Source organism: Cervus canadensis, chromosome 14 (genome assembly GCF_019320065.1).
Source record: "Cervus canadensis isolate Bull #8, Minnesota chromosome 14, ASM1932006v1, whole genome shotgun sequence".
Taxonomy (NCBI): domain Eukaryota; kingdom Metazoa; phylum Chordata; class Mammalia; order Artiodactyla; family Cervidae; genus Cervus; species Cervus canadensis.
The window spans coordinates 51,840,170-51,867,332 of record NC_057399.1 but is presented as its reverse complement, the minus strand read 5'-3'; the positions used below and the strand labels follow the sequence as shown (position 1 = coordinate 51,867,332).

The 27,163-nt window shown below is 35.4% G+C and overlaps 1 long non-coding RNA gene across 1 annotated transcript in view; it reads right to left on the bottom strand.

Moving 5' to 3' along the window:
• The window catches only part of LOC122453191, a 254,095-nt gene extending 227,552 nt beyond the window's left edge, over positions 1-26,543 (bottom strand). The window contains exon 1 of the long non-coding RNA XR_006272971.1: positions 26,288-26,543. This is a non-coding gene — a long non-coding RNA (uncharacterized LOC122453191). The remainder of the gene's footprint in view (positions 1-26,287) is intronic.
• Between the last annotated feature and the right edge of the window lie 620 nt (positions 26,544-27,163).

Here is a 27,163-nt window from a genome sequence, read left to right as displayed (position 1 = left end):
AACTACAGAAGCTAGTGTCAAAACTCAATTATATTTTAGGACAGAAAGTTGGTTTCCAGAGAGCTGGAGAATTCCTTGGTGTGGGAATAAAGCTCACACACTTGATGTCAGAAATATCTTCAGTAAAAACAGTAGAGAATCTGGAGACAAAATTTAGAAAAAGATTGATGATGATGGTGTTATTGGGGTTCAGTTCAGTCGCTCAGTCATGTCCAACTCCTTGAGACCCCATGAATCACAGTATGCCAGGCCTTCCTGTCCATCACCAACTCCCAGAGTTTACTCAAACTCATGTCCATCGAGTCGGTGATGCCATCCAGCCATCTCATCCTTTGTTGTCCCCTTCTCCTCCTGACCCCAATCCCTCCCAGCATCAGGGTCTTTTCCAACAAGTCAACTCTTCACATGAGCTGGCCAAAGTACTGGAGTTTCAGCTTCAGCATCAGTCCTTCCAAAGAACACCCAGGACTGATCTCCTTTAGGATGGCCTGGTTGCATGGCCTCCTTGCAGTCCAAGGGACTCTCAAGAGTCTTTTCCAAAACCACAGTTCAAAAGCATCAATTTCTCAGCACTCAGCTTTCTTCACAGTCCAACTCTCACATGCAAACATGACCACTGGAAAAACCATAGCCTTGACTAGATGGACCTTTGTTGCCAAAGTAACATCTCTGCTTTTTAATATGCTATCTAGTTTGGTCATAACTTTCCTTCCAAGGAGTAAGCGTCTTTTAATTTCATGGCTACAATCACCATCTGCAGTGATTCTGGAGCCCAAAAAATAAAGTCTGACACTTCTTCCACTGCTTCCCCATCTATTTCCCATACAGTGATGGGACCAGATGCCATGATCTTAGTTTCCTGAATGGTGAGCTTTAAGCCAACTTTTTCACTCTCCTCTTTCACTTTCATCAAGAGGCTTTTTAGTTTCTCTTCACTTTCTGCCATAAGGGTGGTGTCATCTGCATATCTGAGGTTATTGATATTTCTCCTGGTAATCTTGATTCCAGCTTGTGCTTTTTCCAGCCCAGTGTTTCTCATGATGTACTCTGCATATAAGTTAAATAAGCAGGGTGACAATATACAGCCTTGATGTACTCCTTTTCCTATTTGGAACCAGTCTGTTGTTCCATGTCCAGTTCTAACTGTTGATTCCTGACCTGCATATAGGTTTCCCAAGAGGCAGGTCAGGTGATCTGGTATGCCCGTCTCTTTCAGAATTTTCCACAGTTTATTGTGATCCACACAGTCAAAGGCTTTGGCGTAGTCAATAAAAAAAGAAGTTTTATTTGTTTTTCTGGAACTCTCTTGCTTTTTCGATGATCCAGCGGATGTTGGCAATTTGATTTCTGGTTCCTCTGCCTTTTCTAAAACCAGCTTGAACATCTGGAAGTTCTCTGTTCACATACTGCTGAAGACTGGCTTAGAGAATTTTGAGCATTACTTTACTAGCATGTGAGATGAGTGCAATTGTGCGGTAGTTTGAGCCTTCTTTGGCATTGCCTTTCTTTGGGATTGGAATGAAAACTGACCTTTTCCAGTCCTGGGCCACTGCTGAGTTTTCCAAATTTGCTGTCATATTGCATGCAGCACTTTCACAGCATCATCTTTCAGGATTTGAAATAGCTCAACTGGAATTCCATCACCTCCACTAACTTTGTTCGTAGTGATGCTTTCTAAGGCCCACTTGACTTCACATTCCAGGATGTCGGGCTCTAGGTGAGTGATCACACCATTGTGATTATCTGGGTCGTGAAGATCTTTTTTGTACAGTTCTTCTGTGTATTCTTGCCACCTCTTCTTAATATCTTCTGCTTCTGTTAGGTCCATACCATTCCTGTCCTTAATCGAACCTATCTTTGCATGCAATGTTCCCTTGGTATCTCTAATTTTCTTGAAGAGATCTCTAGTCTTTCCCATTCTGTTGTTTTCCTCTATTTCTTTGCATTGATCACTGAGGAAGGCTTTCTTATCTCTCCTGGCTATTCTTTGGAACTCTGCATTCAAACGGGAATATCTTTCCTTTTCTCCTTTGCTTTTCGCTTCTCTTCTTCCCACAGCTATTTGTAAGGCCTCCTCAGACAACCATTTTGCTTTTTTGCATTTCTTTTCCATGGGGATGGTCTTGATCCCTGTCTCCTGTACAATGTCACCAACCTCCGTCCATAGTTCATCAGGCTGTCTATCAGATCTAGTCCCTTAAACCTATTTATCACTTCCACTGTATAGTCATAAGGGATTTGATTTAGGTCATACCTGAATGGTCCAGTGGTTTTCCCTACTTTCTTCAATTTAAGGGCAGGGAGGAAATAGGTGATTATTGCAGTAGAAAATGTTTAAAACTAAATCAGGGTAGAATATTTAGAAGAACATTCATAGAATTTCTATTAAACCTAAGCCCTCTAAGGCATCTTGTTTCTACAAATAAAATGGTAGTTCTATGTATCTCTTAAGAACAAAGCAGGAACACCATGAACTTTAGTTGTTGTTTTTTTTTTTAAGGGCTATAAGCTCTGAAACAGAAATAAATAATAGAAAAATTCACCCCAACCTACAAGGACCTAACAATTCACCCTGAACTCTAGACAGAGATACTATGTATTTAGTGTCCTGCTAATGAGGGGAGTGAAAAAATGATAATCTGGATGTTAGGTAAAAAGAAAAAAAGATGCTTAGAAAATGTAAATAACAGACTTCAAGGAAGTTGCCACAAATAGCTTGTAAGTATTATTTGAAGGAGTACTTTTTCATATCATCATTTGAAGATGGATATAACCTGGAGAAAGTTATTGAAAACCAACTCATAGTGAACTGAGGAAATTCAGGCCTTGAGTTTAGAGCTTAGCGTTTTATATCCCAAATTAAGAATTATGTTATACGCTGTTAACATGTAGACGATCCCTGTCAATTTTAAGATAAATGGTCAAGTTTATGTCACTTTTATACATAGTTTTTTTAATTTTATTATTTCTTTTTTTTTTTTTAAATTTTTCTCTGTCTTGAGCTGTCTTTCTAGGTAAACTGTCATTGACAATTTAGGTAGTGTTACAGTGCATTTTCCAGTTTTATACTTAGTTTATCAATTTTATATTGATGTCTTTACATTATTTTGAGGGAAACTTCAGCAACTGCAAGAGCAAATATTTCAGTAAACTGCAAAGCACTCAGTGAAGTGGATTGAGGAGTCCAAAGACTTCTTGTAGAAGACAGAGGACTGCATCTCAATGAAACTCTCTCACAGATAAGGAATTTCCAAGTCATCAGAACTATCATCTTAAACAATAGATAAACTCAGAGGAATGTTGAAATGTTGAGGGATTTAAGCAGAGATGAAGGAGGACTTGGCATATATCAAGTATTAGAGAGTTAAGGTTGACTTAGATAATTCTTGTAAGTTGAAGGTACAATTTACTATCCCTATTTTATTGAAGACACAGCTAAAGCTTAGAGAGTTAAGGACCCCATCCAAGGTCAAATAGATGTTAAAAGATAAAGTCGGGATATTTACAATTTACAAAACTGGCTAATTCAGCATTTTCATCAGAAAACAGTAACATGAATTAACATTAGGTATATAAACATTGCTCTGTACTTACAAAGTGGCAAAGGACATACCCATTGTTGCAGTATTTAAGATGACAACTGCTGAAAGTTATTTCTTAGTCATTGTCACTGAACAGCCACTCACTGGAAGAAACAGAATAACCTCTACTGGAGGTCATTCTGATGGAGCATTTGGAAATCAGAACTCTAGCCAAACTGCTGAAGTGAGGCTTCAAGATAGAAATGAATCTGTTCTGGTAGTCTGGTTTCACTCTTTGAAGTAAGTTGATAATATGTTGGCTTGACAAGAAACTCCATGTTCATAAAGTATGAAGGCATGATTTCTTTTCAATTCAACTGCTTTCAGAGGCAATGGAGATACTGCAATTGAACTAAAATATGCTATTAAAGTCAGTCTAATGATTCAATTTGTACAGCTTTTGATAATAGATTTTCAGGTCAAATGAAGATACAGTGAAAGAAGCAGTACACAGGCAAATTGTCTCTCTTTAAATTTAATATGACAGTGAACAGATGGAAAATTGAGCTCTCATTAAAAAGGTAGAAAATATGGGGAACAAAATATATGGATGCAATACATTTGTATATGTGCATATATAATATAGACATAAAAATGATGCCTTTTGTTAAATGTGCAATTTTTAAATTATAATTTCAGTGATATAGGAATAATAAGAATTAACCAGTCAGTATCCACAGAAATCAAAAGAAATAACACAGCAAAACTATAACATTAATAACTCAAATTTTTATTTGAAATAAACACCTGGAACGAAGCTAAATACTTTACATGCCTTATCACATTTAACCCTCAGCAAAGTCAAGAATCCTCCTGCAGTGCAGGAGACCTGGGTTCAATACCTGGGTCAGGAAGATCCCCTGGAGGAGGGAATGGTAATCCACTCTAGTATTCCTGCCTGGAAAATACCGTGGACAGTGGAGCCTGGCAGGCTACAGTCCATGCGGTTGCAAAGAGTCAGGCACGACTGAATGACTAACAGACACACAGTCCTTATTAGATCAGTATCTTATCAAAATATTCTTCCTGCTAGACAGAAAGCATGACACAGGGGGTAAGTGTGGAATATCAAATCCCAGTTTCTCCGCTAATAAGCTGTGTAACCTTGGGTAAATTATTGTTTCCTCATTTACAAACTGATATCCACTGTAGTAATAGCTTGTTAGGAAGTTTAAATGACACAGTGCATGAGAAATTCTTTACAGGCCAGAGTCTGGCCCAAGTAAGTGCTTAGTGAAAGTGAACTGTTATCCCAATGTCATTATTCATAGATGATAAACTGGGAGAGGAGAAACTTGTATAATACATAGCACAGGAAACTGACAAAGCCAAGACACTGATGTTTAGAAAATCACTGAAAAAATCTTTGAAACGGGGCTTCCCTGGTGGGTCCAATGGTTAAGAATTTGCCTTGTAATGTAGCGGAAACTGATTTGAGCCCTCATTTGGAAGATTCCACATGCTGCAGATCAATTAAGCCCGTGTGCCATGGGTCCCCACTCTGGAGCCTGTGAACCACAACTACCGGAGTCCGCATGCCCTAGAGCCTAGGCTCTGCAGCAAGAGAAGTCACTGCAATAAGCCCACGCTGCAACTAGAGAAAGCTCACGAGCAGCAGTGAAAAGGCAGCACAGCCAAAAAAATCATCAAAGATGCTGGGACTTACTCTGGCCTGTCCTTGTACTTGTTTTCTCTTTCTACATTTCTTACAAAAGAAATGGATCTGAGCCCATGATTATAACTGCTACCTACATGCTGAATAACTGGAATATATATATTTAAGCCTCCCCAATTTCCAGCTTTTACCCATGTTTCTAACTCTGCACTGTATATTCCTACTTTGAACTTTGCACACATCCTAGCTTAACCTATTCATAACTGATCTCTGATTATCCACAAAAGTCTGCATTCTCTCTTTTCTTTTTCATCATGTACCTGATCATTCATGTCACAAAACCTAATAATCACATTCACCCCTTACATATCTCTCATTCCTCACATGTAATTAATTTCTTAGTATTACTGATTCTGCCATAGAACTATCACATAAATGAGGCTTCACTGTTTCATCTTAATGGAAGCTGCCTATTCAGAATCAAGAATTGCTTGAATTACTTGATATTTTCTAAATTTCTCACTCTGGTACATGTTGATGACCACCATGTTCATTCGTGGCACAATCAACCAGGAAGACACTAAGCCTGCCACATCTTTACTTGGAAACATATGTTGTATCTCCCCACTGATGACAGTATTAATGATAAACATATTGCACTGTCATATCGAAAACTATGCCATGGTACTTAATAGCAGTTAAATAACTGAACACAAGTCTCGAAACCAAATCCTCTGGATTCTATTACTGACTCTGCCACTTACTGGCTGGTGTGATCTTTGACAGCTTGCTTAGTTTCTTGAAATATGTGAAAAAATCTTAGCAATTATTAGTTATTGTATATAAAACTGGGGTTAAGTAAAAAGTAATGGTAGAAATGGAATGAAGATAACAGATAAAAGGAAAACACAAAATGAATTCAATCCACACATTTGTGAGAGGTAGACAAATTTGGTTTTGGTGTTTTGAGTGGCCAAAACAAAAGGGAAACCATAATCAGACTGTATTGTCTATGATTACAGAAAAGTAGAAGAAAAATATAGTTTAAGATTTTACTCCTTGTTCAACACTGCATACCCCGACCATCTCCCACTTCCTGTTACTCTTGTTTCTTCCTCAATTATCTAATAGAATTAAAGAGAATTTCTAAATAGTACTGGATATAAGATCGATATCTGAAAATGAAGTAGATTTTTACATACCAAATTCAGAGTTAGGATATTTAATTTTAAATAATGACATTTATAATAGTAACTGAATTTTAAATATCCAGCCATAAATCTAACAAACTACGTGAAAGACCTTAATGAAAATAATAAAACTTTATTGAGAGACATTAAATAAGACTCAATAATCAAAGAAATATACCATGCCTAAGGTTAGGTAGTCTCTTTGTCATAAATATGCTGATATTCTCCCAAATTAACCTATAAATTTAATTCAGTTTTAGTCTTTTATTTCATAGAAATCAAGACATTAATTCTAAAATTTATAGGAGGATCAAATGTCCAAGAATAGTAAAGATTATTTTGTAGAAAACTAAGATAAGTTATTTACTCTTCCAGATACAAAAGTTTAAGAAAAAGCTGAGAATTAAAAGCTTATGGTGTGGATGCAGAGGTACACAAATTAAGCAAAGAAACAGGATATAGATTCCCATAATAAATGAAAAAAAAATCAGGTGTGCAGATTTTTGCTGTGCATAACCAGAGAATTAATGGACTATTACACATATGAAGCAGGCAACTAAGTAGAAAATTTTGTAGAAAATTGTTTAAAAAAAATATTCATGGATTGGGATAATCAACAGTATAAAGATGCCAGTCTCTTCAAATTGATGCAAAAACTTAATGTAATTCCTATCAAAACACCCATAAGTTTTTTGTAGACAGATATGCTAATTCTAAAATGTACAAGCAAGGGCATGGAAGAGCTAAAAAATAATCTTTAGAAAAAGAAATAATAAAATTGAAAGAATCACTACACTAAATATTGTCTTTCTAGATAGCTACAATAACCAAGACCATGCTGTGCTACTAACACAGGAAAATATACTCAATCAACATAACCCAGAGATGACTCAAAGAAGCACAGTCAAGTGATTTTTAAAAGAGTGAAAAAGCAATTCATTGGAGGAAGAATAGCCTCTTCAATAAATGCTATTGAGCACTTGGAAAAATCATATAAAAATAACAACATGTAAACCTTGTATCTTCTATATATAAAAATTAACTTAAAATAGATCATAAACTAAATAGAAACATAAAACAAAATGTAGGAGAAATTTTTGTAATCTAGGGCTCAATGAAAACTTATGAAACACTGAACCAATAGCATGGAAATACAAGAAAACAGCAAATTAAACATTATGAAAATGATCAGTTGCTCTGTTAAAGACTTCAAGAAAAGGGTGGAAAGACAAGCTACAGTTTAACAGGAAATATTTGTAAATCACATATATGACAAAAGAGTTGCATCAAGAAAATACAAAGCACTCTCAAATCTCAATTTTATATGTATTTAAAACATACATTTATTTATTAAATATATAATTATATGTCACTATATGCCATATAAGTATATATATATATATATAAACAGATAATCTACATAATGAAAAGACATAAATATACACACTATTATTAAGGTAAATATAAAGATGACAAATGAATACATGAAAAGATATTCAAATCACTAGCCATCAGTAAAATGTAAACTAAGACTAGGGTATCTATCAGGAGAACTAAAAATAAATATTAAAATACCAAATCCTAACAAGTACAGTGTGAAACTGAATCTCTGATAAACTGTTGGTGGGAATTTAAAGTGCTACAGTTGCTCTTGAAAACATTTTAATTAAATATATATATATATAAACATACATTCATTATAAAATTCAAGAATCATTCCCCTTGGCATCTGAGAGATAAATGCCACTTATATCCACACAAAAATCTCTACATGGTTGTTCATATTTTATTTGTAATTGCTAAAAAATGGAAACAACCAAAGTGACCTACAATTGATGACAATTAAATATACTACCCCACCCACAGCATGGAATAAAAATAATATATTTTAATAAAAATAAGTAATAAAAACTACTTATCAGCAATAAAAAGGGCAAACTGTTGATAAATGAAGCAGCACAGATGCATTTATGCTGACTGAAAAAAATAATTTAAAGAGGTCATCTACTATATGATTCCATTTATATAACATTCTCAATATACATATTATACATATGGAGAACAAATTAGCGGTTTCCTGGAGTTAAGAATGGTAAGTGGGAGGCAAGGGTGTGACTATGAATGCGTATCGTAAGAGAAATTTTTGTGGTGAAGGATATTTCTGTGTCTTGATTATGGTGGTGGTAACACGAAGCTACACTTGTGGTAAGATGATAACATTTTCACACACAGTGCTCCAATGTTAATTTCCTGCTGTTGCTGTGTACAAAGTATACAAGATGTGATCTGCTAGGAAAACAGCATGAAGGGTAGAAGAGAGCCCTCTGTCCTACGTTTGCAATTTCCTATGTATCTAAAATTACTTCAAAGTAATTTTTTAATTAAAGTATTGAAGATAGTGTACTTTCAGAGTAGGAAAGGCTTTGTAAGAGGCATACACAGCACAGACTATATAAAGAAAAAGACTGAGCAATCAAACTAAATTGAAATAATTTCTGTCAATGAAAAATAACATAAGAAAAAAAAAAAAAAAAAAAAAAAAAAAAAAAAAAAAAAAAAAAAAAAAAAAAGAAAAATAACATAAGAAAGTGGAAGGCAAACCCATAGGCTGAGAAAAGATATTCATAAAACATAATTTTAAATCTATATATGATTTCAAATAAAGACAGGAAAAATAAGACAACCAAAGCAAAGATAGACCAGGAAGTACATTAAGAAATTCACAGAAAAAAACATGATGGTCAATAAACATGTAAAAAGATCATCTACTTCATTAGCAGCCAGGAAAATGCCAACTAAAGTCAGGAGAGTAGCCAAGATAATGGAGTACAAACACCCTCAGCTCAGCTCCTCTCATGGTGGTGGTGGTGGTGTAGATGCTAAGTCGTGTCCGACTCTGGCGACCCCGTGGACTGCAGCCTACCAGGCTCCTCTGCCCATGGGATTCTCCAGGCAAGAGTATTGGAGTGGGTTGCCATTTCCTTCTCCACCTCTTCTCATGAGCACAACAAAATCAAAACTATCTGCAGAACAACTATTGATGAAAAAGACTGGAATCTACCAGAAAAGATCTTCTACAACTAGAGACATAAAGAAGGAACCACAACAAGATGGGTAGGAAGGGTGGACTCACAACATGATCAAATTCCGTACCCCTGAGAGGGTGACCCAACAAACCGGAGAACAACTATACTGCAGAGTTTCCCGTATACTGTTCCCAGTGTGACTTACACGTGGCGTGGCAGCTCAGATGGTAAAGAATCTGCCTGCAGTACAGGAGACCTGGGTTTGATCCCTGAGGCCAGAAGATCTCCTGGAGAAGAGAATGGCTACCAACTCAAGTATTCTTGCCTGGAGAATTCCATGGACAGAAGGGCCTGGCAGATTACAGTCCGTAACGTTGCAAAGAGTCAGATACAACTGAGTGACTAACACTCAGTGTGACTTAAAATTTTAGAACAGCTTTATTTTACCATCTACTACTTTTTCTGAACTCTGATAGTTCATGTTTTATCTCTTTCTGTATTTTCCCAGACTTGTTGCACGTGCCCTCAGTGTTCTTTGGCTGATTAAATTATTTGGGTTGTAATATTAATATGCTTGGAAGGAATTTTATTTGTTTAGTAGTGTCTCTTTTTTTCCTACCAAGCATCCCAGTATGGCTTTTGTTTTAATTGTTCCTTTTTCTTGATGCTGAAAAACTATGAAAATATGTTTTTACGTAGGTTTTTAGGTATGCTTGTACTATATTGCGTATCTTGTTGGCATGTGCAAGTGGGATTTATTTTAGCTTTTATCTTTCTGCAGCCTATAGAGATTAGCATTTTCTGGGATGCTAGTTGTCTAGAGTCAATCTTCCACTCAATTATTTGATTTCTCATTCAGCTGAAGCTCCAACACTTCTCTTTGGTGCAATAGTGCACCAAGAATCTTTCAGCATCAAACTATGTAAATTTTGTCTGCATTTTCAAACAAGTAATTTACAGTTTCTCCTGCAGGATACCCTTCTCACTTGCAGAGGCAAACACTGTTATTGTTGCTCAGTCACTCAGTCATGTCCGACTCTTTGCGACTCCATGGACTGCAGCATGCCAGGCTTCCCTGTCCTTCACTGTCTCGCGGAGTTTGCGCAAACTCATGTCCATGAGTCAATGATGCCATCCAACCATTTTATCCTCTGTCACCCTCTTGTGCTCCTACCCTCAATCTTTCCCAGCATCAGGGTCTTTTCCAATGAGTCGGCTCTTCGTATCAGGTGGCCAAAGTACTGGAGCTGGTTTTGCCCCAAATCTGCAGATTCAGGCATCTTCTATTATCTCTATTTGACCTCAGAACATTTACCTCCCCTACTTCATATACTATCACTTCATAATTTTATCTCAATATAGTATGCACTTTTCTTTTTATTATAACTTTTGATGATTTCTGAAAGGAAAAGAATCACTGTCTCATTCTGCTATCTTAAAACTTGTAATATTATCAAGTTATTAAATTTATAATAGGAAAAATTTTCCCTGTACATTTAGGTGGTTTTTCAATAGACAAAGTGTTTAGTACTCCAAGAGCAGAAACTGTTCATTCAGTTTACTGTTGCTAAAACAATGTTTCCAAGGAACGTAGTATTTTGCAAGGTCACATTTCATATGGATTTTAAACAACAACAATAAAAAAATGCTTTTTTTTTTTTTTTCACATTTACAGAATGATGCTCCATAGAGTAAGGGCAAACGTGGTAAAATGACATTGTGATGGGACCTGTTAACTGTTTCACAAGGGTAAAACTGTTATAACTTAATGCTTTGTGTATTGTATGAGAAGGCTAATACAGTACATCAGTGTACAAATCCCAGCGTTTTTGAAACTTTGCATGGTCAGGACAAAAGTATCAATAGAGTTTTGTCATAAGAAGTAATCATTCTACTGGGGAAGATGGCTATAATTAGCATTTATGCATTGTAATTGAGCCAACAGTCAATACAGATTAAATATTGACAGAGGTTTCTTGACCAGGGCTAAACTAAAGAGTCCCTAAGAGTTTCAGGAAACATTATCATTATAACAGTGACTTTGTGAGATGATCCTGCTTCCACTGGCATTACTCATTACACTATACATGTCTCTGAAGATAGGTTTCCAAGTGAAATGTAAAAGTCAAAAAAATAAAATAAAATAAAAGGCCTGAGGCTGAGGGGTGAAACTGATATTGGATTTAACAAGAGCATTAAACAGAACTCCTTAATGAGCTGATTCATAGACCATTAACCTGTTGTACAGCAAATAACATGACAGCAGACTGTCTCTTCCTAGAAAACAGAATCGTTCTTGGCTTTCCATGCCTGACACTCTTGTGAATAATCTGGTCATCTCTATTGTACTTTATTTTCGGAGAGGGGGTTTAGGGGGAATCATGCTTCTTTTTTTAAAATTTTTAAAAAGTATTTTATTGTGATAAAAACACTTAACCTGGGGTATACTTTATTACATTTTTAAGTCTACAACACACTGTTGTTGATTACAGGCATAGTGTTGTAAAGTTAAATTCTTGAGGACTTGGGACAGTGTTTCAGAGTCTGTAGCAGTGATTGTGTTTTCATGCTTATAAGAACATTAACTTGAGGATGAAGGTAGGTTTTACTTGATGAAAATGAAAGTTAATTGCCATCAGTTTAAAATAGGACATTATAAATATAAGATATTTTATGTAAACCTCATGGTAACAAAGGCAAAAACCTATCATAGCTGCATGCAAGATTATCATAAAGAGGTCAAAGCATACTACTCCCAAAAGATATCAAATCAGGAAGGAAGGCAGCAAGATACTAAGCATGGAACAAAGGATTTATGAAACAATCAGAAAACAATGAACTAAATGGCAGCATGAAATTCTTATCTGTAAGTGATTACTTTAAATGTAAATGGACTAAATTATTCAATCAAAAGACATAATGCAGTTGAATGCATGTAAAAGCAAACAAAAAAAATAAAATCCAATTATATACTGTCTACAAGAGGATTATTTTAGATTTAAGTACACAGGTAGACTGTGAAAGAATGAAAGAATGAATGAAAGTAGAAGTGAAAGAATGAAAAATATTTCTTGTAAATGATAATCAAAAGATAGTAAAACAGCTATACTTAAACAAAATAGGCTAAACTAAATATGAACAAAAGAGTGAAAGAAGGTCATTATATAATGACAAAAGAGTCAAACCATCAGGAAGATATAACAAGTCTAATTATCTATCACCCAGTAGCAGAGAACTTAAATATAAAAATCAAATTCTAATAGAACTTTAAGGGAAAAAAACAGCAATACAAAAATAGTTGAGGACTTTAATATCCATTCTCAACACTGAATAAATAACCTAGATGAGAATCAATAAGAAAACAGTGGATCTAAACACTAGAGACCAAATGTACCTTAGAGATATATATAGAATATTATGCCCAACAGCAATAGAATACCTATTCTTCTCAAGTACACATAGAACATTTTCTAGGATACACATGTTAGGCCACAGGACAAGTCTCAGAATCTTCAATAAGTTAGCAATTATATCAATTACTTTTTCTGATCACAGTGGTATGATACTAGAAACCAATAAATAGAGGAAGGCTGGAAAATCGATAAATACATGAGAATTTAAAATATATTCCTGTACAATCAAGGAATCAAAGAAGAAATCAAAAGGGATAAAAATAAATCTTGACAGAAATGAAAAAAAAAAGACACAAAATACTAAAACAGCAAAAGTAGTCCTAACAAGAATGCTTATAACGATAATCACACACAGCAAGGAAAAAAAAAATCTTGCATTAAAAAACTCCTAACTTTACACCCGAAGGAACTAGAAAAACAAGAACAAACTAACCCCAAAGTAAGCAGAAGTTAAGAAAAATAAAGATTAGAGTAGGCAGAAATGAAACAGACAAGAGGATAATAGAAAAGACTGACAAAACTAAGCTGATTCTTTGAAAAGGAAAACAAAATTGAAAAACTTTTAACAGACTAACCAAAAAAAAAAAAAAAAAGGCTCTAAAGAGGCTCTAGGTGCTTTAAAATTCAGAACCTGTAATTTCCAGGTTGGTTTTCTTTTCTATTATTTACATCCTCTGGAGAAGTTTCTGGTACCTAAAGAAGAATTAGGATACCTTTCACGTGGTTTAGTTATGATTCTCCAGGCTAGAATACTGGAGTGGGTTGACATGCCCTTCTCCAGGGGATCTTCCCAACCCAGGGAGGTTATATCCATAAACATATAGTCTTGTCTATTATTTGTGAACTGGTTAATTATTTACAAAAACTAAGAAAAGAATGGTCACACATTAGTATTTGTTTTACTTTCCTTTTTAAGGGGACATAGGGGTAATAGCTCCATCTGTCCATCCACTTTTGACCCAAGTTCTTCCTAAATGTGACTACAGGAATTTTCCTTGGGTCTTGTAAATCCCATCCCCCTTTACCAAGTTCAACCTATTATTTTTCCTGGGAGGCCCTTGCATTTTCTTTCTGCTCAAAAAAGTCATTTTCAGATTTTTTTTTTTTTTCCTCCAAAAGAAGAAAACCACTAATCTCTTCCCTGGAGAATATGGTTCTTTGCCTTCATGGTATGCAGTGAATTGATTGTGTCTAGCAATAACATCAGCTGGGTTTTATTTCTCACAGAAATGACAAGTCTCCCTGGAATTAAGCTGACCTGATAATTCAAAAATGGGAGAGTTTCAGGGTCCTTTGTTTCGCTGAATTGACTTGTAGATGTCACCCTCTCTGCCAGGCATAACATATTTGGATTTTTATTTGTGACTCCTCTCCAAACAGACAATAAATTCAGTGTTCCATCAGTTATCACATGCATCTGCAGCACATGTTCTATTTCTCCCTGTGGTGACTTGTAAGCATGATTTCGACACAGAGCTATAAATTGAGTTATTTCTACTTTGTGTTTCAGCTTAACACTCACCACTCTCTCCTATCCCAGACTTCCTCATTATTTTCTTCATTGTTAATTCTGGATGCTATAAAATATTGTTAAGTTAAAACCGCCTAAATGATACTTACTAGGAAATGGTCTCATATATAAAGACTATGTGAATCTCAAATTTGAATGTTTAAATAGGATATTTTATCAAATTCTGCATCAAACCCACAATACCCTCTATAGCAATCATTTGCCAAATGGAAAAATGTCATTCTCTGAATGAGCATTATCCTTCATGCTGATAGGTGAAATTAATGAAATAATTAAAAAGCCATAAAAAGAAAATGGAGAGTATCAGAAGATACCAACAGAACAGAAAACAAAATATTTCTGGCACAGTAATGTAATTGCCAAAAAGAAGGAAAAAAAACTCCAATCACAAGATGTAGAATGAAGTTTCATTCATAAGCTGAACAATTTTCCTTGTAGTTAGTAAGTTTTCTTTAATATTCTAGAATAAAATAGATTTGTCACATGGCACAATGCAATGTTATTTCCATGATTTGTCAAGATTAAGACAGTTAATCAGGCACTTTTAAAGAAAAATTCTATGATCTTGCCATATTTTCTATGAAAGATCCAAATGGCCTATCCAACTTGAATCTGAAAGATACCATGAGATAAAGAAACACAAAGGACCTCAAATATCAAACCACACTGCAGGGACCACTGTATTTTTCTGAACTAAAAAAGCCTCACAAGACAGCATCCTTGTTGGATATAGTATTCCCCCACTTGTTATGCTTAGACACTCTGTTTTCTCATTATTTTCACAGTATAGTACCTATTAGAAAAATACAGGATAAGGATGAGAAACAATCAAATTTCAGTGTTGTGATGTTACAAGGAGAAAGGATACTATCCATGAAATGTTCAGTTGAACAGTTCCCCCCAGAAATGCAATTTATGTGAGAAAATTTTGACTTGTACAAAAATTCAAATGAACATATTCTATAATGGAAACTAATTATATAATGGGAAAAAAAAACTTGTTACATAATGAGAAAAAAATTGTTCTATAATGAAAGAATCTTATTTGTTCTCAGGCCAATTAGAAGGAAAACAGTATTCCCCTAGTGCTTGAAAACTGAAGGCAAATGAGAAAGGTACTAGAGACCTCTGTTATCCAGTTACATTACCATTTATTTGCTTTTTCCTCATCTTCCCTAGTGTACACCCTTAATGAGACCTGCTAGCCCTTTCCACAGATAGGGTTCTTACAGATCACACATGCATGAGGAAATTCATTATTTCATCCATTTTCGATTGGGGTTTTATTTTTGAGTCCATTCTTGTGGTTTAAAGAGTACAGAAAAAGAAAACAAATAGGTACTTGCAAATGGCCAAAATTCCAGGAGGGATGATAAAACATCGATAATTATTATTCACACCTATGACTATGAGTCAAAGGAGCAACTGTCACCAAGGATAAAAATTTCAATTTCTATCCTGCTGTGGAAAAGGAAAATGCTCTCCTTCTCTAGGAACTAATATATATACTAGATTTGAACTATCTGTCATACTGAATAAAACAACCATATCTGCATCTACCACCTGGAATTGTTATCCACTCATACTGATACACACAACCTGGTGAAAAATTATCTTCAATTTTTCTTTCTCCACACACACATACACACGTACATTTAGCAGACAGATATGAGGACAGAGAAGCATAATCTACTTTATTATTTTATTGAAGCATGAGTGGTTGCATTACTGAGATATTTTGGGCAAAACCTAACTTAGCATCTCTCACAAAATGAAGAACTCAATTATCTCTTGGGAGATGAAACAGACCTAAACTCTGAGCAGACAGTAAATCAGGACTCATGGGAGTCTGGTAATTCTCAATTGATGAGCCAGCAAAGACAAGTAGAAGAAACGATTGAAGGTTGTTATGTCCATATATTGAGGGATTGAGAATGCTTAAATCATCACACAAGTTAAAAGTCTCAAAAGCCAACAAGGTGTGCCACACTGATCCCCCTTCAATTGTCAAGGATTTATTTCCGAGCTGCCGGCAGTGTTACCATAAGACAGTTCACGAAGTTTCCAGTTCCCCATCCCCCTTGGGCTACTGATGCAATTTAGGAGTGCTCCCTTGTTCTAGATTACATCCCATATCAAATATTTTTGCATCCAATGACTGAGCATTACATGCATACAAAGAACCAGTCACCTCAGCCCATGGAACAGCTAGAACTCCTGTGGAGTTATCTGATATTCCCATTGAAATAAGTTGTTATTCAACTTCTCCCTTTTCCTGGCCTGCTCCCTTCTCTTCCATCTCTTCTCTTCCTCTCCTTTCTTCAAATATTAAATCTAAGAGATAACCCATTAAACTTCTCACATGCTTGATTTGCTTATTGAGAAAATCAACTTCCTATTGCCAGGTAATTTGGGATTCTATTATCAATAGTCAGAAGGATGAAGGCTTCCAGATCTAGGACTGTTTTTGCCCTTTTAATATTTTTCTACAACTGGTAATGACTCTGATTCTTTAAGTGTACAGTGAAGGTCACAGGAAAGTGAGAGAAAGACCAAAATCTTTCTAATAGATCCAGATTACAGATGCTTGAACATCTCAAAGTGTCTAACATACTTTCAGCTAAGAATTATAACAGCGAATTATAACAGCTAAGAATTATAACCATTTCTTTTTATTTTTATAGCTAAAATGATTAGACTCATTCCAGAAATAATAAGGATGGTTAACTCCTACTTTTTTCAGCCAACTGACACAAAAGTAATTTGTAATAATTTGCAAAACTTAAACAACTGTTATTATGTGAATAGATAAGTAAAACTAGGACATAGACTGGTTTGATCTCCACGCTGTCCAAGGGACTCTCAAGAGTCCTCTCCAGCACCACAGTTCGACTTGTTGGAAAAGACCCTGATGCTGGGAAAGGTTGAAGGCAGGAGGAGAAGAGGGCGACAGAGGATGAGATGGTTGGATGGCATCACCAACCAAATGGCCATGAGTTTGAGCAAACTCTGGGAGATAGTGAAGAACAGGGGAGCCTGGTGTACTGCTGTCCATGGGGTCACAAAGAGGTGAACATGATTGAGCGATGAACAATGAAAGGACACAGACAAGAAACCACAGCTAAAGGAAGTGACATTTATTGGGTATCGACTATATATACACATGGTACTGTGCTAGGCATATTACATATGCCATCACTCTTCTGGCAATAATGCTGTGGAGTTTATATTCTGTATTCTTCTATTCTATATTGAAGCTCAGAAAGACTCAATTACTTATCAAGTCCAGAAATTGGAGGCAGCATTTAAATAACCACCTAAAACACAAGTCCATGTTCTTTCCCTAGGTTACATCCCAAAGATTAGAAAAAAAAGTGGCAATATTTTAAAATCAGAATACATCCTGAGAATGTAGATTTTATTAAACAAATCATTTAGATGGAACAAATCACACTCTCTTATCCAGGCTAGATTACAAAATACATAAATTCCTCCTTATCAAGTAATAACTTTACAGATTTGCTAAGTCAAACTATTTTCTGACTTACTCACTTATGTTCACCATCCTAGTATAAAGGGTATTCAGTAAAAGATTTATTGTAGTCAAAAAAAAAGCCTGAAAATCACATAAAATTTTATGTGCAAAGTTATTTCTCACAAAGAAAAAAATACTTATGCATAATAAAGGTCATGTCTTGAACTGCAATCTGGACATTTGTATTACTATGAGCCAGCAAAGCCTTTGCCCTGATACTCCAAAGTGCGAACGGCCTGTTCTTAAAAGAGTGCTCTTACGCATTTCACTGTGCAATGTTTTAATTCATGGTTATTATAAAAAATCAGTTACTCAATACAATTTACAAACGAGTAGAAGGCATTTTCTGAAATCAACTTAGTTTTAATAACTACTCTAGATGCTAATGACATTGGAAGTTTGAAAATTTTATTAACATTGGGCAAATTTAAGTTTTATTTAAGATTATATGAACAAACTAAAATGATAGTGAAAAGAATCTAAGAAGTCCCTCGGTTAACATAAATCTAAAATTTCTAAGTAGCAAGTGTAATAATTAAGCCAAATTAATGAAATGAGATGATACTGACTGTGCAATTTTAAAGAATCACATCAACTGATTAAGTCAGATTATAAGTCCTTAGAAAGTTAATTAAGGTACCCAAAATGAGGGCTTCCATGTGGCAAAGAGATCACTTATAGAAGGTAATTGGTCACTAAGTCTCAGGCAAAAGCAAGACATTATTATCAGTAAAGTGTAATTGATTACGAAGTACAAAGGACACAATTCACAATGAGTTTTTTCTTCTCCTAGGTACTGGAGCCCAGCCAAAGAAGGGACGAATGGAATGACTCATGAGCATCAGATCTTGTTCTCCCCTTCCCCCTCACTCTTTCAGAGTCAGAAGCTGTGACTGATGGAAACAGAGCTTACTTCATTCTGGCTAATGGACAAAAGACTGTAATTGTCTAGGGAAGATGCATTAGTCTTATCTCTATGAAGTTCTCTTTGTATCATTATAATAAGACAATTACACTTACACTGGACTGTATAATAGACCTAGATGTCCAACAATGAATAACTGTAATTGATTATAGCTCATTATAATCTCAAATAATTTGAAGCAGTTTGTTTTTAAATTCTGCAGTGAAATTTAAGGAGTTTGTTGTCTAGCTTGTCCTTTATCTGAACCCAATCATGGATCAATATTTAAAAAAATGATTAATTGCACTGACAGAGTTGAATCAGTAAACCTCTGCACATCTATTAAGCAACTACTAAGTGTAAGACACTATCTAGCTGGTGTGGGGATTTGAAAAATATATATAACTCATGATCCAGCTTTAATGAATTCTATAATATAGTTGAGACAAAAATACCAATTCTGTAACATCAACAGAAGTTTAAGAATGAAAAAAACAAACGTACGAACAAACTGTCAATATCACCAACAATAACAAAAAAATAAAAATCCATATGCAACAATGCAAAAAAGTTTTCTTGGTATATTTCTCTTTCACTACCACGCATTTTTTTTTTAAACTAAAACTAAAACATAACAAAATCTGTGTTACTTTATCATATGCTAAAAGAATTAAAATGTTTTAATACCACAAAATCATTTGTTGGTATACTATAGCAAAATCTGAATATGTTTGAAAATGGAATCTCTGAAGCACTTTATATTTCACTAATCTTGAATTTTCTAATTAAGTGTCCAGTTATATATTTTCAATTAAAGGCAAATAGCATTATATAAAATGTATATTTAGCTTTTTTAATTGGAGCAAATATTTCAGACATTATAACTAAATTTAGAACACTTTATTTTATAGTAAAAACCCAGAGATAGTATAAAACTTATCCAAGGTAATTTAGCTGGTTAGTAACAGAAGTTGTGCTAGTGGTCAAGGTCTTTTTTCTCATGAGGCTAATAGTCTTTCTCTCTTTCCATCTTGGAATTGAGCTTTACGTAAAAAAAAAAAAAGTATTTTTACATTTCACATCCATATTATACTTGACCATTTTATCACTTCTGTGAAATAGTCCATCATGATGTGTTAGGGAAAGTAGTTGATATTTACTCAGAGATTGCTACAAGTCAAGTATTTTTCTTGGCACTGAATTGTTCAGAAAACAGGGACTCAACAAAGGTTAAGTCTCATAACCAATGTTGCATATCTAATAAGAAAACAGAATTATAACAGTATTCTGACACTAGTCAGCACCCTATCCAATTTGCCACTCTACGAATGTCATTATACTAGGTTCTCCTTACTGTGAAAGCAAAAATCATTATACAAATACAATGTTTTAGGAAAGGTATTATGTATGGCTGGAAAACAGAAATAAATAAGGCTCATACCCTGCATTGATCAGTTCATACACCAGACAGTTACCAATATGTACTAAATAAACCACTTATGTTGCAGTGTGATAAGGTGCTATATTGGAAATTACATTCTTATAAGGCACAAAGGGGACATAAAAGCAACTCAGAACTCTATCCTTTTCCAAGTTAAAAGTATATTAAGTCATATGTCTAGTTATAAAATTTGCCATGCAACAATTATTAAGCTGCGTATTTGAAGTATTTACATTTGTTATTATGTTATTAATAACATTTGTTATTTGTTATTAATCCAGTTACATTTCTTGAGAAGTATCCCAAGAATTGTATCAGCTGTGCAAATTTTAAGTATTTAATCCTGGTATACATTTATAATCAATTATTGTTTAGTCTTTACCTAAGTGGTAAAGACCCTGCCTGCTAATGCAGAATATTTAAGAATTGCTGGTTCAATCCCTGGGTCAGGAAGATCCCCTGGAAAAGGAAATGGCAATCCACTCCTGGAGAACCCCATGGACAGAGGAGCCTAGCAGCCTACAGTCCATGGGGTCACAGACTAGGACATGACCGAAGGGACTTAGCACACTGTTTAGTTATACTACTCATACTATTTGAAGATTCCAAAACTGTCAAAAGTAGACAATGAAACAAAAATGAAAGAGAAGAATGATATTGCTTTGTACATTCATTTTAGCCTTATGGAGGAAAATACTCCCTACTTCGAGAAATACAGTTATCCAGGTAGAAAATTGATTCTTCCCAAAAACTATATCCCTTTGACTATGAAAACAAGTAAGTCTCTCCAGGTTTCAAATGTGTTATATATTAAATTATATCTCTATAGGACGCTGCTAAGGTGAATTTGTGATTGACTGTCTTTTCTGAATGAGTGGTATGCACTGTGAATGACAGAATAAATCTGTAGGAAAAAGACGGTATTAAGTTTGTGTTTTATTACCACTGCTGGTCTGAAAATGCTTCAGTGTCACAGTTTTGAAAAATATTTTTACATGCATTATTTTATTTGACCCTTATAAGGATCCTATAAGTTTGACGATCCTTATTGACATCCGATTTTAGAGATAATGAAATGTGACTCAAAGAGGTTAAATGACAGAAGTTATTTTATCCCGCTAGTAAGAAGTCAAGATGATATTCAACCCAGGTCATTATCCCTGCTCTTTCCATTATATTTTGTTTCTTTGAGTTGTACGATGTTCATAAGCATGAGCATATTTCTCTGGAATTATTTGTAGCCCTTCTTCAATAAAGTGTTAACATACACTCTTTTCATATATGCAGGTTTTTAAAAGTCAGATTCATATCATTTACACAGAAAAAAATTTCCCTTTTTAGTGGCCAGTTCTATAAATTTTGACATACATATATAATATTGTAGCCACCATGCTTAACAAGATAAGAGGGCAGTCTGATCATCCTCATGAATTCCTTTAGGTCCTTTGTAGTGAATTCCTCCCTTTCACTCTAGTCCCTGACAGCAACTGATCTTTTTTCTTTCCCTGGAAATGTACTTTCTGAGAATGCCATAATAATGAAATGAAATAGTCAGTGCCAGATTCAAGGGGTTCTGACTGAGGCAGTTGTACGGGGCCCATGCTTAGAAGGCCCTGTGCTTGATTTACTGCTCGACTGTCATTGTACTGAAAGTCTTCATTTGTCAATAGGCTCCATATTTCCATTTTGCCTTGGGTCCTACAAACTGTACAGTCAGACAAGATAGACAGCATGTAGCTATTTGAATCTGGTCCTTTTCCCTTGGAATACGACATTTGAGTTCATGCAATTATTGCAGTTTGCTCCTTTTTATCGCCAAATGATTTTTCTATTGTAAGAATTTACTATAGTTTGTTCACGCACCAGTTGAAGCAAATTTTCATTATTTCCAATTTGAGGCAATTATGAATGAAATACCTATAAATATACATATTTTTTGTATGAACATAAATTTTTATCTCTCCGAGGTAAAGATTTAGTAGTACAAATTCTGGGTTAATGTATGCGTGTGTGTGTTAGGTGATTTGAGAACTAGTATGTGTAGGGAGGCAATATTAAACCTCAGTGGAGCACAGCTTTCTTTACAGCTAGTATTCACGAAAGTGTTTCATGCTTCTGGACTCAGTTCATAAAACTGGAATGTTAATCTCAATCCATGATTTTTTGGGGGAAAAAAAGAACGCTAAGAGCACAATTGATGAGTTTTGTATGGATCTATAACACCTGCTGCATTGACCATGTCACAGATAATCATGCGGGACAAGACTCTCTCAAGAGCTGATTCTCCTCTCCACATTTTTCCATCTTTCTACACTTTTGTTTTTCTATCTTACTCCTTCTCCTCCATTTTATTTTGTTGCTCTCTCTTTAAAAAAATTATAGTATCAGAGTTCCTCATTACGAAGTGTGAGATTATTATGTCTTCAAGGACAGGAAGTGTATCAGTCATTTTTTTACCTTAGACCTGGCAAATTAAAAGAGTTTCCACAGGGAAAACTCCCAAAATTAATCTATGAAACCACTAGCAACCTGATACTAAAACCAGACAGAGAGACTACCAAAAAATAAAACTACAGGCTAATATATTTGATGAATATAGATGCAAAAATCCTTAACAAAATATTAGCAAACCAGATCTAACAATACATAAAAAGGATCATATACCATAAGCAAGCTGTATTCATCCCAGGGTTTTAAGGATGGCCCAACATGTGCAAATCAATGTAATATACAACACCAACAACAGAAAAGACAAAGAAACTCATGATCATCTCAATAGATGCAGAAAAAGCATTTGATAAAATCCAACATCTATTCTAGTAAAAACTCTTACCAAAGAAGGTACAGAGGGAACATACCTTATCATAATATAAGCTATTTATGACAAATTTAGAGATAATGTAATACTCAACAATAAACAGCTGAAAGCCTTCCCACTAAAGTCTGGAACAAGACAAGAATATCCACCCTCAACACTTCTAATCAACATAGTATTGGAAGTCCTAACCACAGCAATCAGATAAGAATGATCATCAACAGAGGAACATATAAAGAAGATATGGCACATGTATGCAATGAAATATTACTCAGCCATAAAAAGGAACAAAACTGTGCCATTTGCAGAGATACACATGGACTGAGAGACTCACATAGAGTGAAGTTAAGTCAGAAAGAGAAAAACAAATATTGCATATTAACATATATATATATATATATATATATATATATATATATATATATATATGGAATCTAGAAAAATGGTAGCAATGAACCTATTTTCAAAGCAGAAACAGAGGTACAGACATAGAGAACAAACATGTGGACACCAAGGGGGACAGAGAGGGGGAGGTAGGATGAATGGGGAAATTAGGATCGACATATATATACTACTATGTATAAGATAGACAACTAATGAGAACCTATTGTAGAGCACAGGGAACTCTACTCACTGCTCTTTGGTGATGTAAGTGGAAAGGAAATGCAAAATGAGGGGCTATATGTATAACTGATTCACTTTGCTATACAGAAGAAAATAAGACAATATTGTAAAGCAACTATACTCTAATTTTTTTTTAAAGAAAAAGAAATAAAAGGTATCAAAATTGAAAGGAAAGGAAAGAGGTAAAACTTCATGCAGATGACATAATACTATATACAGAAAATCCTAAAGTCTCCAGACAAAAGCTCCTGGAATTGATAAATTCAGCAAGGTAGCTGGATACAAGACTAACAAATATAAATTGGTTGCATTTCTTTACACTAAATAATAAAATATCAAAAAGAGAAAGTTAAAAAAAATCTTAAAATTATATTAAAAAAATAATAAAATACTTTGAAATAAACCTGCCCAAGGAGGTGAAAGACATATGCTGAAAACTATAAAATATTAACAAAGGAAGTTGAAAGTTATTCAAAGAAATGGAAAGATAACCCACGTTCTTGGATTGGAAGAATTAACATTGTCAAAATGGCGATACTATCCAAAGCAAACTACAGGTTTAATGCAATCTCTATCAATTTACCCATGACATTTTTCACAAAACTCAAACAAATAATTCTAAAATGCATATGGAACCACAGAAGACCCCAAATTGACAAAGCAATCCTCAGAGAAAAAAAAGCCAAATCTGGAGGCATAACACTTCCAGACTGCAGATAATACTACAAAGCTATAGAAGGAGAACAACATGGTATTGTTACACACACAAAAAAGATATGGATCAATGGAACAGAACAGAGAGCCGAGAAATATGTTCACACAAGATTAATGGGCAATTAATCTTTTACAAAGAATACAAGAATGCACAAAGGAGAAAAGACAATCTCTTCAGCAAGAGGTGTTGGGAAAGTTGGACAGCCACATGTAAATCAATGAAGTTAGAACACGCCCGCACACCATATATAGAAATAAAATAAAAATGCATTAAAGAGTTAAGTATAAGACATGACGCCATAAAAGTCTTATAAGAGGACACAGGCAAAACATTCTCTGATAGACAGCAATAGTTTCACAGTTTCAGTCTCCTAAGGCAAAAGAAATAAAAACACAAATAAACAAACAGGACATAATCAAACTTACAAGCTTTTGTATAAAAAAGGAAATGATAAACAAAACAAAAGACAATCTACAGAATCGGTGAAAATGTTTGCGAATGATGTGACCAATAGGGGCTTAATTTCCAGAATAGACAGACAGCTCATACAGATCAATAACAAAAGAACAAACAAACCAATCAAAAATAGGCAGAACATCTAAACAGACATTTCTCCAAAAAAGACATATAGATGGCCAAGAGGTACATAAGAAATTGCTCAATGCCTCTAACTATAAGAAAAATGTAAATCAGAACAAAAATGTGGAATCACCTCACATTGGTCAGAATGGCCATGATTAAAAAGTCTACAATAAATGCTGGAGAAGGTGCAGAGAAAAGGGAACCCTCCTATACTGTTGGTCAGAATGTAAATTGGTACCACTATGGAGAACAGTAGGGAGTTTCCTTAAAAAACAGAGTTGCCATATGATCCAGCAATCCCACTTCTGAGTATGTGTCTGGAAAAGATGCAAACTAATTTAAGAAGATACATGCACTCCAATGTTTACAATAGTGCTACTTATAACAGTCAAGATATGAAAGCAACCTAAATGTCCATCAACATATGAATGAAGAAAATATGATATTATTCACATGGAATATTACTAAGTCATAGAAAAGAATGAAATACTGCCATTTGCAGTAACATAGATAGACCTGGAGATTTTCACAGTAAGTGAAGTAAGTCAGACAAAGATGAATATCATATGCTGCTGCTGCTAAGTCACTTCAGTCATGTCTGACCCTGTGCAACCCCATAGATGGCAGCCCACCAGGCTCCCCCATCCCTGGGATTCTCAAGGCAAGAACGCTGGAGTGGGTTGCCATTTCCTTCTCCAATGTGTGAAAGTGAATATCATATGGTATCATTTATATGTGGAATCTAAAAATATCACACTAATGAACTTGTTTACAAAACAGAAATAGATTCACAGACATAGAAAACAAACTAATGGTTACTAAATGGAACAGGTGGGGGAGGGATAAATTTGAAATTTGGTATTAACAGATACATACTACCATATATAAAATGTTATTCAATATCTTATAATAGCCTATAATGGAAAAGAATCTGAAAAAGAATAGATATATTTTAAAAAGAAAAAAAAAAGGTCTTCTATGTTATCCTCAAATATTTCCTAACGTCCTCTTCTTTTTCATATTTAGGATACTGATAATCATATTTATTTTCAGAAGGGAATTCCTAATGGTCATGAGAGATAATGGGAATGAAGACTGACTTCTCTTTCACTGGACTTTCTCTCTGCTGCCTGCTCACAGGCACGCATTGACTGAGCACGTTACCATGTTGCAGACACTCACATGCTCAAGAACCGAGGATGACTCTCGGGCAACAGCCAGTGGGAAAGTACGGCCTTCAGTCCAACAGCCTATTAGAGACCATTCTGCCAACAACCTAGTGAGCAAGTTTAGAATGAAATGTGTCCAATCAAACCTTCGTTTATGGCTGATCCTGTTCCTGACGCCAAGGCCAACTGTCCTGCTGTCCACACGGCCCGCTGAACCCAGGCTAGGCAAGGCACGAGCCAAGAGTCTGGAAGGAGACTCGAGGAGATGTAGGAACTGCAGACACCTTTATTCTCTCCCGGCTGGCACGGCAGCCAAGCACAGCCTCTATGCTGGCTGACGCGGCAGACACGCTATAGTCTCTCCTGGGCCGGACGACTGAACAGACACAGCCCTGACGCAGCAGTAAGGCCGCTGCTTTTCAGGCGGTGCGCATGCGCCTACGGTACAAAAGGCCGTGACCAAGCGAGAACCTCGTGACGCGCATGCGCAGTGCTACAAGCGCGCTCAGCTGTTACATAGTCATTATTCACAAAACGTGGGCGGGAGTGACTGAACATACCACCTTGGCTAATTTCTCCATACTTAGGAAGGCTAAAACCCAAGTTAACACCTGAGTTATAACCTGTGAAACACCCTCACGCAGCACTGTTTAACACACTGTTAAAATATGTTCAGATTCCTGATCCAAAGATACTGCGAGGTAGCTTCATTCCACTAAGTTTGGAGGTATTTACACAGCACGAGATGACTAATGAGCAGCGTCCACCTGGTGTTGCAGAACGATAGCTCTTGGAAACCAGCTAGCAGTCTATGAGGATACAGAGCTTCCATATGTGGATGTTCTGACCCATGGCTTCAGCTGGGATCCGAGCGGACCTCCCAGCATCAACCACAAAAATGTAAGCGGGAGTCTTCATGTGATTTCAGTCTGCAGTAGTTGAGCTGGCCTAAGTGACACCTTGTGAAACGACATGATTTGCTTCCAAATGAAACGACTCGTGTCCAAGATGAAATTTTTGAG